Source organism: Lepidochelys kempii, chromosome 15 (genome assembly GCF_965140285.1).
Source record: "Lepidochelys kempii isolate rLepKem1 chromosome 15, rLepKem1.hap1, whole genome shotgun sequence".
In the NCBI taxonomy this organism is placed as follows: Eukaryota; Metazoa; Chordata; order Testudines; family Cheloniidae; genus Lepidochelys; species Lepidochelys kempii.
The window spans coordinates 23352570-23365471 of record NC_136394.1 but is presented as its reverse complement, the minus strand read 5'-3'; the positions used below and the strand labels follow the sequence as shown (position 1 = coordinate 23365471).

General features: G+C 43.4%; 1 long non-coding RNA gene across 6 annotated transcripts in view; it reads right to left on the bottom strand.

Moving 5' to 3' along the window:
* LOC140898585 (uncharacterized) overlaps positions 1–12902 on the bottom strand; it is a 281435-nt gene that overhangs the window by 155002 nt on the left and 113531 nt on the right. The window lies entirely within an intron of this gene.

The following is a 12902-nucleotide window of genomic DNA, read 5'->3' as shown; positions in this document are numbered from 1 at the left end:
CATTTAAAAGATTACAGGTTTCAGAGTAACAGCCGTGTTAGTCTGTATTTGCAAAAAGAAAAGGAGTACTTGTGGCACCTTAGAGACTAACCAATTTATTTGAGCATGAGCTTTCGTGAGCTACAGCTCACTTCATCGGATGCATTTAAAAGATGGTTGCTCAGATGCACACAGAGCTTGAGTCAAATTTTCAAAGTGCCGGAGTGATTAGGCTTCTAAGTCCCATTTTCAAAAGTGACAGGCTCCTAAGTGACTTACAGTAACATTTTCAGAAGTGACCAAGGCCCAGATTTGAAAAGGTATTTAGGCATTGCTGCACTTCCTCTTTGTGTTTTCACTCTCTCTCTCTCTCTGCATTTGAGATGCTCAGTGACACTCTTTGTTGCAGGCACATCATTCCACTTAACTGAGCTCCTCATTAATTCACTGGTAGGGGTCAAGCCAGGAATCTGTGACTATATTTCTGTCCCCCGCACCTTCTATCCTCTTATTTATTATTTGGTTCCCATAACATTCAGCAGAAGTGCTATCACTCAGTTGTCCTTATCATGTGGAAAATGAAAAGTGCATCTGAGATGAAACAAACACCTTCAAGCCATTTAGAATTTGAGAAATATTTATGTTGGAGAAGGAGATCACCTGCATTTGTTTCCAAAGATGAGCTAATGGGAGGGCAGGCCAAATATTTCAGGCTTAGCATGAAGTGCCGATTATTTTATGCTTCCATTCTACTAGTGTGAAAAATAATTGACTGGGGCCCTAGATCCATAACACAACAACAAGCATTTATGATGCAGAAAACAAGATTATATAGGTAGAATTAAGATGGGGTTTAGCTTCAGTTCTTTGGTGAGTTTCCCAGGAGTTTCGGATCCATGAACTTTCTTAACACCCGCCAGTGTGTTGAGGAGCTTGAAGAGTTTAAATGATCCCAAATTGATGGACACGAGATGTTCACGGAATAAAATAATGTATCTGTTTTATGACATTGTGGGGCGCAATCCAGACCAGTGAGGGGCTGTGTCACCCTTGCCCTGCAATCTTGGGTGCCTCACAATGCTTTGCTGCTGTAGCTGCCAAACTGGGCTCCTCACAAGCAGCCAAACAGCATGCAGGTCACACCCTGAGTGTCTGTGCATAGCCACAGCCCTGGTCCCGCAACTCTGACCCAGCAACCTGTCACCAACACACCAGCCCCACACTGGCTTCCAGCAGCCTTGATATCTACTTGCAGGGTAACCCCCAACACACACTTAGTTCCAATTCCTCCCCCATCCAGTTCACAACACTGGATAGATTTTGATTAAAGAATCAGACATGTTTATTTAGCTACAAAGAGAGAGATTTTAAGTGACTACAAGTAGAAGGCATTAAAGTCAAAAATAGTCACAAGAAAAATAAAGATAAAATGCTTCCTAAGACTGCTAAAGTAATCAAGTCTAGTTTAAGGTGAAATTCTTACCACTGGGTCCCAATAACACTGCCAACCAACTCTCAGGCCAGGATCTGCTCCCAAAGTACAACAGTTGTTTCATTTGTTTCCTTAGGTGAAAGACAGAGAGCTAGGGAGTGATAACTTGGGGTGTTTTGCCCCTCATTTTTATAGTTTAGTCACCCTTGAAATGCATTTTCCTGAGGGTTACCCCCAGACAGGGGTAAGTGCAAAGGGGGCGGAGGGAAGCAGCAGCATGGCTCCCCAATCTGTGGGGGCACAGAACTTCTCCTTGGCCGGGGCCGGAAGAGCAAGCTCTTCCAGCCCCATGCTGGGGTGGAGATGACAGCTCCTCCAGCCCTGGGGCTGAAGCTGAAGGGGGAGATCCAGCTTCTCTGGCTGCCAAGGGAGACTGAGCTCCACTGGCCCAAGGGGTGGCGCGGGGGGATATGAAGAACCAGCCACGGAGCCACGGAGGGGAGAGCCAGCTTCTCTGGCCGTGGGGGGCACCAAAAGTGCCCCCCCAAAAATGGCCACATTTTTATTCCTGTGCATACCCCTTCCCCCAGATAAAATTCATTCCCACTGTGAGGACAGAGACAAGGAGTCTGGTGGTGGTAGAGGTCCCATGCTGTTGGCTGCTAAGAGGCAGATCTGTTTATTCTTGTCCCCTTCCTTGCCAAAGAATGGCCAATTGAAAGGATAGGTGATTGCCCATCAGCTTTGATGACACCTGGCTAGAGGCACCAGCTTGTCCTTAGTTTCTGAGAAACAGTGTTACCCACTTCCCAGTCTTGTCTGGAAAACATAATTCAGTCATGATTTCAGTTTATGTTCATAGCTTTACATACAATGTTGGTACATACATTTCACCAGGATATTATTGACTACCAAGTTATTAGATTTCAAGTGATACCTCACCAGGTGTATTTTGTAGAAAGATTATTACAATGGTGTGTAGGGGGTGTGAATACAGAGGTGCATTCGGTCACACGTAGACTACAACCTTTTGGAGGGCAGAGACCATCTTTTTGTTCAGTTTGTACAGAGCCTAGCACAATGAGGTCTGTGACTGGGGCTCCGAGGTGCTACCACAATACAAATAACTCACATTAACAAATCAATAATCACACACATGCTCCAGCTAATTTCAGGTCTGATCCAAAGTCTACTAAGTCAATGGGAAAACTCCCACCTATTTCAGTGGGTTTGGAATCAGGCCCCTAATGGATGAGTTTTTCCCCCAAAGGAACCTAACAGAGTTTGGTGCCTAAATCCTACTGAAATTCCTTTTACCTCTATTGAAAATCCCAGCATATGTGTGCCCTCCAGTTCAACTTCACTTCAATGAGTCCTTCACTGTATTTCCACAATATTTCCCTTCTCCATCATATCTCTGGACATTTTTTAATGTATTTTTTTACTGTAACGAATTAGATTTCTTTTATTTCCCCATACGCTTACTGGCTCTAGATGGGGCTGAATTGGAAAGAAAAAAAATTCAGTACATTAAAAGAGGAATGGGAAGTATTCTAATGATTACTTCTCTGTCCAGGGTTTTATGGTGCTTTCATGGCCCTTAATGGGCCATTTTATCATGAAATGTAAGGAACTCGTATTAAATTGTTGACCTAATTTTTGATACTTTGCTACAAAAGCTCCCTGCCCCTTAAGATAACAAGCTGTCCACTGACATGGGTTGGAAGAATAATATGCTGAACATCAGCCAGCCTAAGCTCTTTGTCTGGCTGACAGACTATCAGCTATAGGGGAGACTGAGTGTGCCAGCAAAAATAGAGTGAAGGCTAGCATAATTAAATCTGTAGCACCTAGTTTTGAACGCACTGAAAAAAAGGTGACAATTGAGGGGAAAAGCTGAGCGAGAAAGAGTCAGTTATATGAGAGACAGGCCAGTGAAGTGTAAAGTTTGGACCTGGATCTGGCTGAATCCTCAGAGGTCAGGGAGTTCCAGTCCAGGGTTTTGGTTGACTCATTATTGAGACAGGAGCTAACAGCAAAATCTGGATCATGCCGAAGTGGCCGAGGGTTCAGGGAACTGGGGGAGGGGGCAGCATGACCCTACTGGTGGGCATCAGCTGGTAAGAAAATAAAAAACAGGGAGAACGGAGAAAAAGTAAAGAATAGGAACCACCTCCTTCTAGCCACTTTAAAAACATGTTTATTATTGAAAAACCGATTCACTTCCTCCCCAACAGGAAGTGCAGGACTTGGCCGTCTTATCTAAGGATTTTAGGGGTTGTTTGTTAATTTGCTACAACCATATTGCTATGCTAATACTTATTCCAGTGCTAAGTGGACATAGTTCAGAATCATTTCCAATAGCTTGAGAGTTAAGTGATAGAGCATGGTTTCAGAGTAGCAGCCGTGTTAGTCTATATCCGCAAAAAGAAAAGGAGTACTTGTGGCACCTTAGAGACTAACAAATTTATTTGAGCATGAGCTTTCGTGAGCTACAGCTCACTTCATCGGATGCAAAGCTTATGCTCAAATAAATTTGTTAGTCTCTAAGGTGCCACAAGTACTCCTGTTCTTTTTGCGTGATAGAGCATGTTGTTGCACTGGCCTTTAACTTCTACAGACATATCTCAGGCTTAAATGTGTAATGAGTTTGTTGGACTCAGAAACAGGCTCCATTCCAGTGAACACCTTCAAAACGACAATAGTCCTTACCACAGCTGTCAGGTTTTGTTTTGTGTTCTTTGCAGGTCAGAGAGATAAAGTGTGCTGGCAAAGAGGTGTATTGAAGCTTACATTATTCCTAGCTTTCCTTCATTTTCAAAGCACTACAATGCAACACATTTAACCAAAACCCCAAACTATGTATTTGAAGCCATTCTGGGAACTCTGCAGAATGCATCCATGGTTCCTTATAAACCAGTCACTTAAGGCCAAATTTTCAAGTGCTCACTTATAGGCGTACTGTCCCAGGGGATCAGAGAGTGATACAGAGTCCAAACAACAGAGTGTCCCTGGGATCCGCCAGGAGACACATTGGACTCTGCATTCCAGGGGTCAATGAGCAAGCAACAGGCTGCTCGGCATCCAAAGTTAGCACTGGATTTCCTGGGGGAAAAAAAACTCAGATCCCATTATATCACCTAAATAAGGAGGAGATGGCCTAAAGAACTCAGTACTCAACATGCTGAGCTTCTGGGAAGTTTGGTCACATAGGCCCTGATTCTAAATAACCTTGGCATGTGCTTAACTTTACGGACTGGGTGTAATGCCACTGCATGCAACGGGCACAGCTAAGTATGTGCACGTACCTTTCTGGTATCAGGGCCTTATTTTGGTGCCTAAATGAGCTCTTGAAAATACGGCCCCCGTGTATTCTAACTGAACCACTGATTTCCTAGAATTAATTATTTGATTAATTCTTGGTAGGCTGTAAGTGCCCCTTGAAGACTTGCAAGTAGTAAGTAAACACTGAATAATAGATTATTTGAATTACGTTTCACAGTGTTCTCAATTTGGAATCTTTTAAGCCAAAGTGCTAAATGTAAACAAGCTGCTGAACAAGAAATTGCTGAGGCAATGTATCTGTTAAGCCTCTCACAGACATTCTGATCAACTATGGAGAGGCTTTCGAGTTCAGTCTATCTCTCAGGAAAGCAGGAAAAGGAAAAGGAAAAGGAGAGAGCACAGACATTCTTACTGGGCAGAGTAAGCAAAAACGGGAAGCACTTACATTCAGGGTTTTTTATACATTATTTAGTTGTATTTATTTAATGATTGCTCAATTCAGCGACTGTAACATTCTTTAATAACTTATGCTGCATATTTTATGCCAGCCAGGAGGTTCAGTGTCTTCAGAGGGGGAGGAAAATGTGTCTTGACATGTGGCCTTTGAAAGCAATGGGGAAAAAAGGGGAAAGCAGAGGATCCTAGGGGAGAAGAAACATGTAACTAAATATATTAGTGATTTATCATGATGATAAATACTTTATACCTGCTTTTACCTCTGTGTACTATAGCTCACTAGCTACCATATGTGACCTTCCACTAAAGAGATGCTACAACACATTACATCTGGTCAATAAGTTGTGAATAAGCTAGACAAATTTACTCTGTATTAATTATCTGTATTAGGTTAGTGTCTACAGACGCAACTGAGATTGGGACCCCACTGTGCTCGGCACAATACAAACACATGGCAAGAGACAACAAACCTGTCCAAATAAGAACTGCACAAAACAGACAAGACAGAAGAAGGGTGAAAGATTGGCGGGGAACGGTGAAGTGATTTGTCAAATTTAACAGCACTTGAGTGGCAGAGTCAGGAATGGCAAGCAGGTCTCCTAAGTCCCAGCCCAGTGCTCTAGCCAATGGACCACCCTGCCTCTCCTTACAAAGGCTGTGTGTTTTCCTAATAATAAAAGCCATTGGTTCCTCTGGAGCTTTGCTTTCCATTCTGACCTTATTAAGCAAATAGCAGTGAGTTCATAAGCTTTTCCAAGGCAGCGTGTGGGGACTCATGAGCCGGAGTTTAGAATCTTGGGTAAACAGCTCTCTGCAGCTCTGACCTGAACTTAACTTATTAACTCCAATGCCTCATGTAGCTGGGCTTAACACAAAGCCTCCAACAGTCCTAACAACTCAGTAGATTACCCACATCTACTTGGAATGATCACTGAACTTCGCAGCGATGTGGTGGGAAGCTTTGTTCCCTATCCAGAGGGGGAGAAGGAAAGAATCTCTAGTGCTTTACTGATTATAGTCATATACTATTTTATTTAATAGCTAAATATTTTTACAGCATGATTTAATACAAGGAGACAAGAAACATGTATATATTTAGAAAAGAGATTAGTAGCTGACAAGCTCCATCATATCATGGCTTAATTTCTGTAACTGCGATGCCGTTCCCATTTTAATGTCCCGAAAGGTGATTATTGCACACTAACAGACGATGGATAGGGTTCCCACGTTAAAGCACTTGGAATGTCTGTCATCCAGCAGCAGTTCAAAACTGTTATCCAGCCTACAATGCAAGAATGTTAAAAATGACACCCCCCCCCCCGTCACAGGCTAATTCTCCACCGCTGCGGCATTCAAAGGGCTGTCATGTTGGAGGAGGTTTGTTTTGAAGCTTATACAATGGCTGATAGCGTGCCTGAAGGAAGGCAAATAGCTCTGAACTCCCTCAGCTTCCTCTGAATTCCTTCCACTTCAAGAGTGAATTGAATCCCTTTTCTTTCTTCTACCCTCTCCCATTATGGTTTATGCTATGAGACTAGCCATAGCTTGATGGGACTATGCTATGAGCATACAGATTTACGGGGGGGGGGGGGGGGGGATTGCCAAGCCCCAAAATGCAAACATCCAACTATAATCAATGTCTCACATGGTTCAAATTCATCACTGTAATAAAAGAGAGTGAAGCAGTGTGGACTAATGGACAGTGAACTGGACTGGGACTCAGGAGACCTGGGTTTATTCCTGGCTTTGCCACTGGCTGCTGGGTGACCTGGGGCAAGCCGTAGCCGCTTCTCGTGCCTCAGTTTCCCTGTTTGTAAAATGGGGATAATGGTACTGCTCTCCTTTGTAAGGCACCCGGAGATTTCCTGAAATCTCAAACATAATGTCTTTTCTGCTCTTACACCTCACTCTAATTAGTGCTACTTGCCTGAGAGAGGAAGGGAAGGTGGGTTCTGAAGCTACCTAGCGCTCTCATTGTCTGCTTGAGGAGAGAGACTCAGCGTGCCACATTCAACAGCAATACAGCGGTTTAAGCTGCATGTAGGGCGCACATTACACTTTTAAGTTAAAACCATACAACTTTTGGTCATTCAGTTCCTAGAGAGGACCAGGGCGTGTTGTATGGGAGACAACATCAGAGACCTTTGTGATGGGAGGTTAGAGAGGTCATTCTCTGCACCCACAACACTCCCGCTTTATTAGCAGAGCTAGCACCGATTTGGCGGCTAGTTGGAACAGAACTGAGCGAGATTTCCATAGTGAACAATATTACCAACCCCAAACAGTCAGGACCCCAAAAATCATGGTATCAGGTAAAAAAAAAAAAATCTAGAGAGACAAAGAAAATTGTTGGGTTATTTTTTTGCTTGGTTTCTGAGCCTTTCGGCTATACTCTGTTCCCACTGTCAAGCTTTTCCCCACAGCCAGAAGGACTACACACTTTTGTTTTTTTTAAATGAAAGCTGAGATTCCTAGCTCCAGGTGCTGCAGCTTAAAGAAAAGCAGTAAATATTGCAAGAGTTGGCAATGCTGCTGAGGGAACTGATGGAAGGGGAAGCAAAAAAAGCCACTCACAGAAAGTTATGAGAGAAGACTGAACACCCTTAATTCAATTTATGTGCACTATACCCCAAGTTTCAGAGTAGCAGCCGTGTTAGTCTGTATTCGCAAAAAGAAAAGGGGGACTTGTGGCACCTTAGAGACTAACCAATTTATTTGAGCATAAGCTTTCGTGAGCTACAGCTCACTTCATCGGATGCATCCGATGAAGTGAACTATACCCCAACACTCCCACAGGTGAATTCTTCATTGCCATGAGCAGCGGTAGCTCCCACTGTAGTCAATACGAGTTCCTTTCACTTAAAAAATGGGGCTGAATTTAGTCCCAAGAGAAAACCACAGTGATGCAAGCTGCAGAGAACCACAGCTTTCAGCCGCTCAAGCTATGTAATTCAGAGGCAGCTGGAACTGAGAGACTAAATGAAGCAGATCTTTGTCAAATACCTTGTTGGAGGGAGTAAGGAGCACCATACAAGGTACGTCAGCTTGTCCCTTGCACCCTCACACGGCACATCTGTTTTCTGATCAATTTGTACCTGATGTATCATTTTCACCACCCCCATCCTCTTGACAATGAATGGATGGGTTGATCCCTCCAAATGATGAGTCCATTACTACGGGCTATTTCATATTTACTGTGATTGCATTTTCTGTCCACATGTCCTGTGCATCTTCTGTTCAAAAGCAAGAGCTAAGTCTAAAGCCATAGGCCCTGCATTAGCATCAGATTTTGTAGCAGTTTCCTAGGAATGGGCCAGAAGGAGACGACCGAGGAGCCTAGTTGCTCCCGAAGGACAACTTCCCGGCTGAGAATTGGAGGCGTGGAGCTGTACTGTGCTGTGCTCTGCTACATCACCTCCTCAGTCCTTTCCACCTTTGATATACCCCTTCCCATCTGCAGTGAGAACTGAGGCAGCAGCTACCTCTGCTAGCTATATACCAGCTGAGACCTTCCCCTGCCTGAGGAATTCTCAGCTAGCCACCTATGGCCAGATTCCAGATCCTCTGGCCACTCGCATGATGTACTGTAGGGAAGCCAATTTGAAGAGGAGAATCTGGCTCTCAGGCTGCAATGAAGCTGTGCGACAGTTTTGAAAAAACTTCTTCTCTGAGTGCTCTTGGGGAGCCCAGGAGCTTTCCGGTTTTATGATGAAGCCATGTGAACTTTGCATTATCTGCATTCTGCTTGAGTTTAGCTTGGAGTTCTGGCTTGACTCAAATGGCAGCATTTCACACAGCTGTAATGTTAAATACCAAAACTGATATATTTGTTAATATTCACACATTGCATTCAGAGACACACACAAAGACCAACCCCACTGCATTGCCAATTCCATACAGGAAAAACAGCTTTTCACAATGAAATGACCCTAATCCACCCTCCCGGCCAAATCCTGAATTCTCAGTTTGTGAAACTGTCATTTCACGCACCAAAGCCATAGGCCATGTTCAGGGTTGGGGTGACAAACCCAACCCCTACAGCCTGGAACCAAATCAAGTGTTTGCAGGAAACCCACTGAAGCAAAACTCCTGAGAGCTGACATAGCTCCAGGTTCGAGCAGTGAGCCAGCGGAAAGTGAGTTATAGGAGCTAAGTGCTTCCCGTGAATGACACCTTTGAATCTTCCCTCTCTAAGGTACTTGTACAGCCCCAATTACCATGGTATCCGAACACCACATAATCTTCAGTGTATTTATCCTCACAATACTCCTGTGAGGTTCTATTATCCCCACTGAGGCACGGAGACATTAAGCAGCTTGCCCAATGTCACACAGGAAGTCCATGGCAGAAGGAAGACTTGAGGGACAAGTCCCTAAAATCCTAAACTAGGGTCCTACCCCACTGGCCCAGCCTTCCTCTCCAAAGCAGTGGATCTCGTATAGCAGTCTATGGATCGCTGGTGCTGAACAAAGGGAGTGGGCCAGGAACTATTGCTTGGTCACAAGCTGCTGAGTCCTCCCCTTCTCCCACTAACCGGCATTACAAGACAGTTAATTAACTAAACATTTTTGTGGTATCAGGTTTCCAAGTATCAGTATTAAAATCTGAACCACGATATACAGTTTTGTTTTGTTTTTTCATTCTGAAGTTCACCACATCAAGCCTCTCCTCCCAGTCTGAGGAATCTGTGACGTGACAAAAGGAAAGGTAAACCAGAGTACCCACCAAAACAAAAGACAACATATCATCCCTCCATTTGGAGTGACCCCTGACCCTTTGTATTTCTTTGCAGCTGATTAATATTTATGTCAACTGCCACTTCAATTAAAAACCTAGTGGAATTAATTGGATGAGAAAACAACTGCATCGCGGCAGATAGCAAATGAAAATCAAAAGTGCTTTGTCTTTTTTTGTTTGTGTGTTTGTTGTCACAGGCATAATTAAGGCAGCTACAGATTTAGTGCAGGGACGTACCCCTAAAGTGCTTCCAAACTAATAACCCTTTGAAAAGGTAGGAGAACTACACAAGGGAATCAGATTTGATTTAAGATGATTTAAGATGATTGCTGGCTCATGCACTCATTAAGACAGCCTGCTCTACAAGAAAAAGCCACAGTATCACCATCCCATCTGTGTTCACAGAATTACCTCTGGTTTGATTATTCTACCCCCAAGTCGTAGGGCTGCATAAGTGGACCTCGCGCCTTGACCTTGAAATATTAGATCATTAGGAGAACGGGGACAGAAAGCTACTCTAACCACACTGCCAGCTATCCTGCAGTCACACAGCTATGTGGAAGGGTATCGGATGCAGGCGTGCGGCAAAGGATTTAAAATTCAGTTTTGTTTTTTTGCCATCCGTCTTTTTGAAGATCCTGCTCAGATTTCAGTTAACAATTTATTCTCCATATTGCACAGGCTGATTAGTGTGTGTGTGAGAGGGAAAGAAAATCAAGTGTTATCAGAATGGAGGGAGAATTAAAGCCCTGGCTACATGATTTCATATTATGTAGATCTTGGCTAGACTTCAGTGGGTTCTTGCGTGAGTTTTACTTCAGATCAAGTATTACGCACAAGTCTCAACTAGAGCTGGGAAAACAACATTAAAGTAAGTCAAGAGACTTGAATGTTCACTCTTCCTTAAATGCAGCTTGAGCAGGAGAAGTAGTTCAGGAAACATGCACTGCACTTTGCCCCCCTGAGAAATCCTGGCCCCATTCAAGACAATGGGAGATTTGCCATTGACTTAGCTCAGGACAGGATTTCACTGATGGCGTCTTGCACAATTAGACGACAGAGACTGTCCTAGTACAATTGCTGCAATAGTATCACCCCTACCCACTGCTGCTGTTGTGATCCAATAGGTTCCAACAGATCAGTCCCTACGGACCTTCAGTACATCCACCAACTCCCCTCCTCGCAATCAGAGCAACGCAAAAAGATTAGCAGCTAAACCCAAACACAGTCATCTCATCAGGCTTCATATCTTGCTACGACCTTGAAGTTCAGACCAGGTTCATCCAAAAGGCTCCCAAACCTGGGCCCAGTTTTGAGTGAACCTGAAATCATTTAGAGAGCTGAGCCAAATTCACATAAACCTGGTGGTCTTGTCTAGATTTGGGTGTGAGCCAGAACTCCAAATTGGGTCAAACCAGGACCAGGAATTTGAACAGTCCTGAATTTTGTTCACCCAATAGATTGGGTCTGAAATAGTCATTCACATAGTGTGTTTACCCATTTGCCTGACCTCCCATCTTTCCCCTGCCCCACTCTAACATCCTCCACGGTAAGAACAGCTGCAGAACATGGGGCTCACTGGGGGTGCAAAGAGCACCTGGAAAAGCCTCCAAGATCTGTCCTCCTGCAGGCAGTTCTATTGCTTTTGAGCCTTGTGCACCCACCCAAGATGTTGGGAGGTTGGATTTGCCTCAGTCATTCTGCTTTGCTTTGCCTTTGTGTAACGGATGCAGAAGAATTGACACACACTAACTGTTAAGTGTATACAGCCTCATTTTTTCAAATACAAGTTAAATATAAAGACAGAAATTGCTTGTTGTGGATCTTAATGTCACCACTATATTTAGATAATGGCTTATCAAAGATATTTTATTTGAAAGACAGTCTTGAGAATTTTCTCCCACAGTGAACCGACCCGCTTGCACAGGGGACTATGTAGAAATAAACAAACATCAGTGTGTTCAAACACATGAAAATAAAGATGCAATTAAAACTTTGCAGTTAAAGAGAACTGCCAGCACATTTCATTTCTTTGCAATTTTTCATTTACATCCCCATCAATGCATTGCTTGATTAAACCGAATTTGGGCTATAAAACATAATAGTATGTCTTCCACCCTGGGGCATACACTGCTGTGATTAACAGGCCTTGGGCCTTCAGCTAAGGGCCCTGATTAGGCACTGAAATCCACTAGTGCAGAGAGCTAAGGCCCAGCTACATAGAGTTATGCTGAAATCAATTTAAATATATCCACGGGGCAGCTAGAATTTAAAGAGAGCCAGCATCTTCCTTCATAGAATTTAGTGTGTGTTAAATAATTATTATTCTTATGCCATTAGCGGCCAGAGTCCCCAGTCAGAATCAGGGGCCCATTGTGGTAGGTACTGCAGCACACACATAGTAACAGAGATAATCCCAGCACTAGAGAATTTACACTATAATGGAATATTTCCAAATAAACGAGGACAGGGAAGCATGAAGCCCCAGGATAAAGCCCTAACCACTAGATCATCCTTCTACTCTCATGTTACTATAAATTCAAATTCTTATTTTCCAAGGCCAGAAGGTACCATTGTGACCATATAGTCTAACCTTCTGTGTTACACAGACCATAGAATTTCTCCAAAATAATTCCTAGAGCATAGATTTTAGGGGGAAAAAAATCTAATCTTGATTTTAAAATTGTTGGTGATGGAGAATCCACCAGGGCCCGTAATGAATTGATCCAATGATTCATTACTCACATCATTGAAAATTTACCTCTTATTTCCAGGCTGAATTTGTCTAGCTTCAACATCCAGCCATTGGATCATGTCATACCTTTCCTTGCAAGGTTTGTTCCCTATCTAGATACTTACAGACTGTAATCAAGTCACCCTCCACCTTCTCTTTGTTAAGCTAAATACAGTGACGGATTTAAGGAGCTCAATCTAAGGCATGTTTTCTAATCCTTAATCAGTCTCGTGGCTCTTCTCTGAACCCTCTCCAATTTATCAACATCCTTCTTGCGTT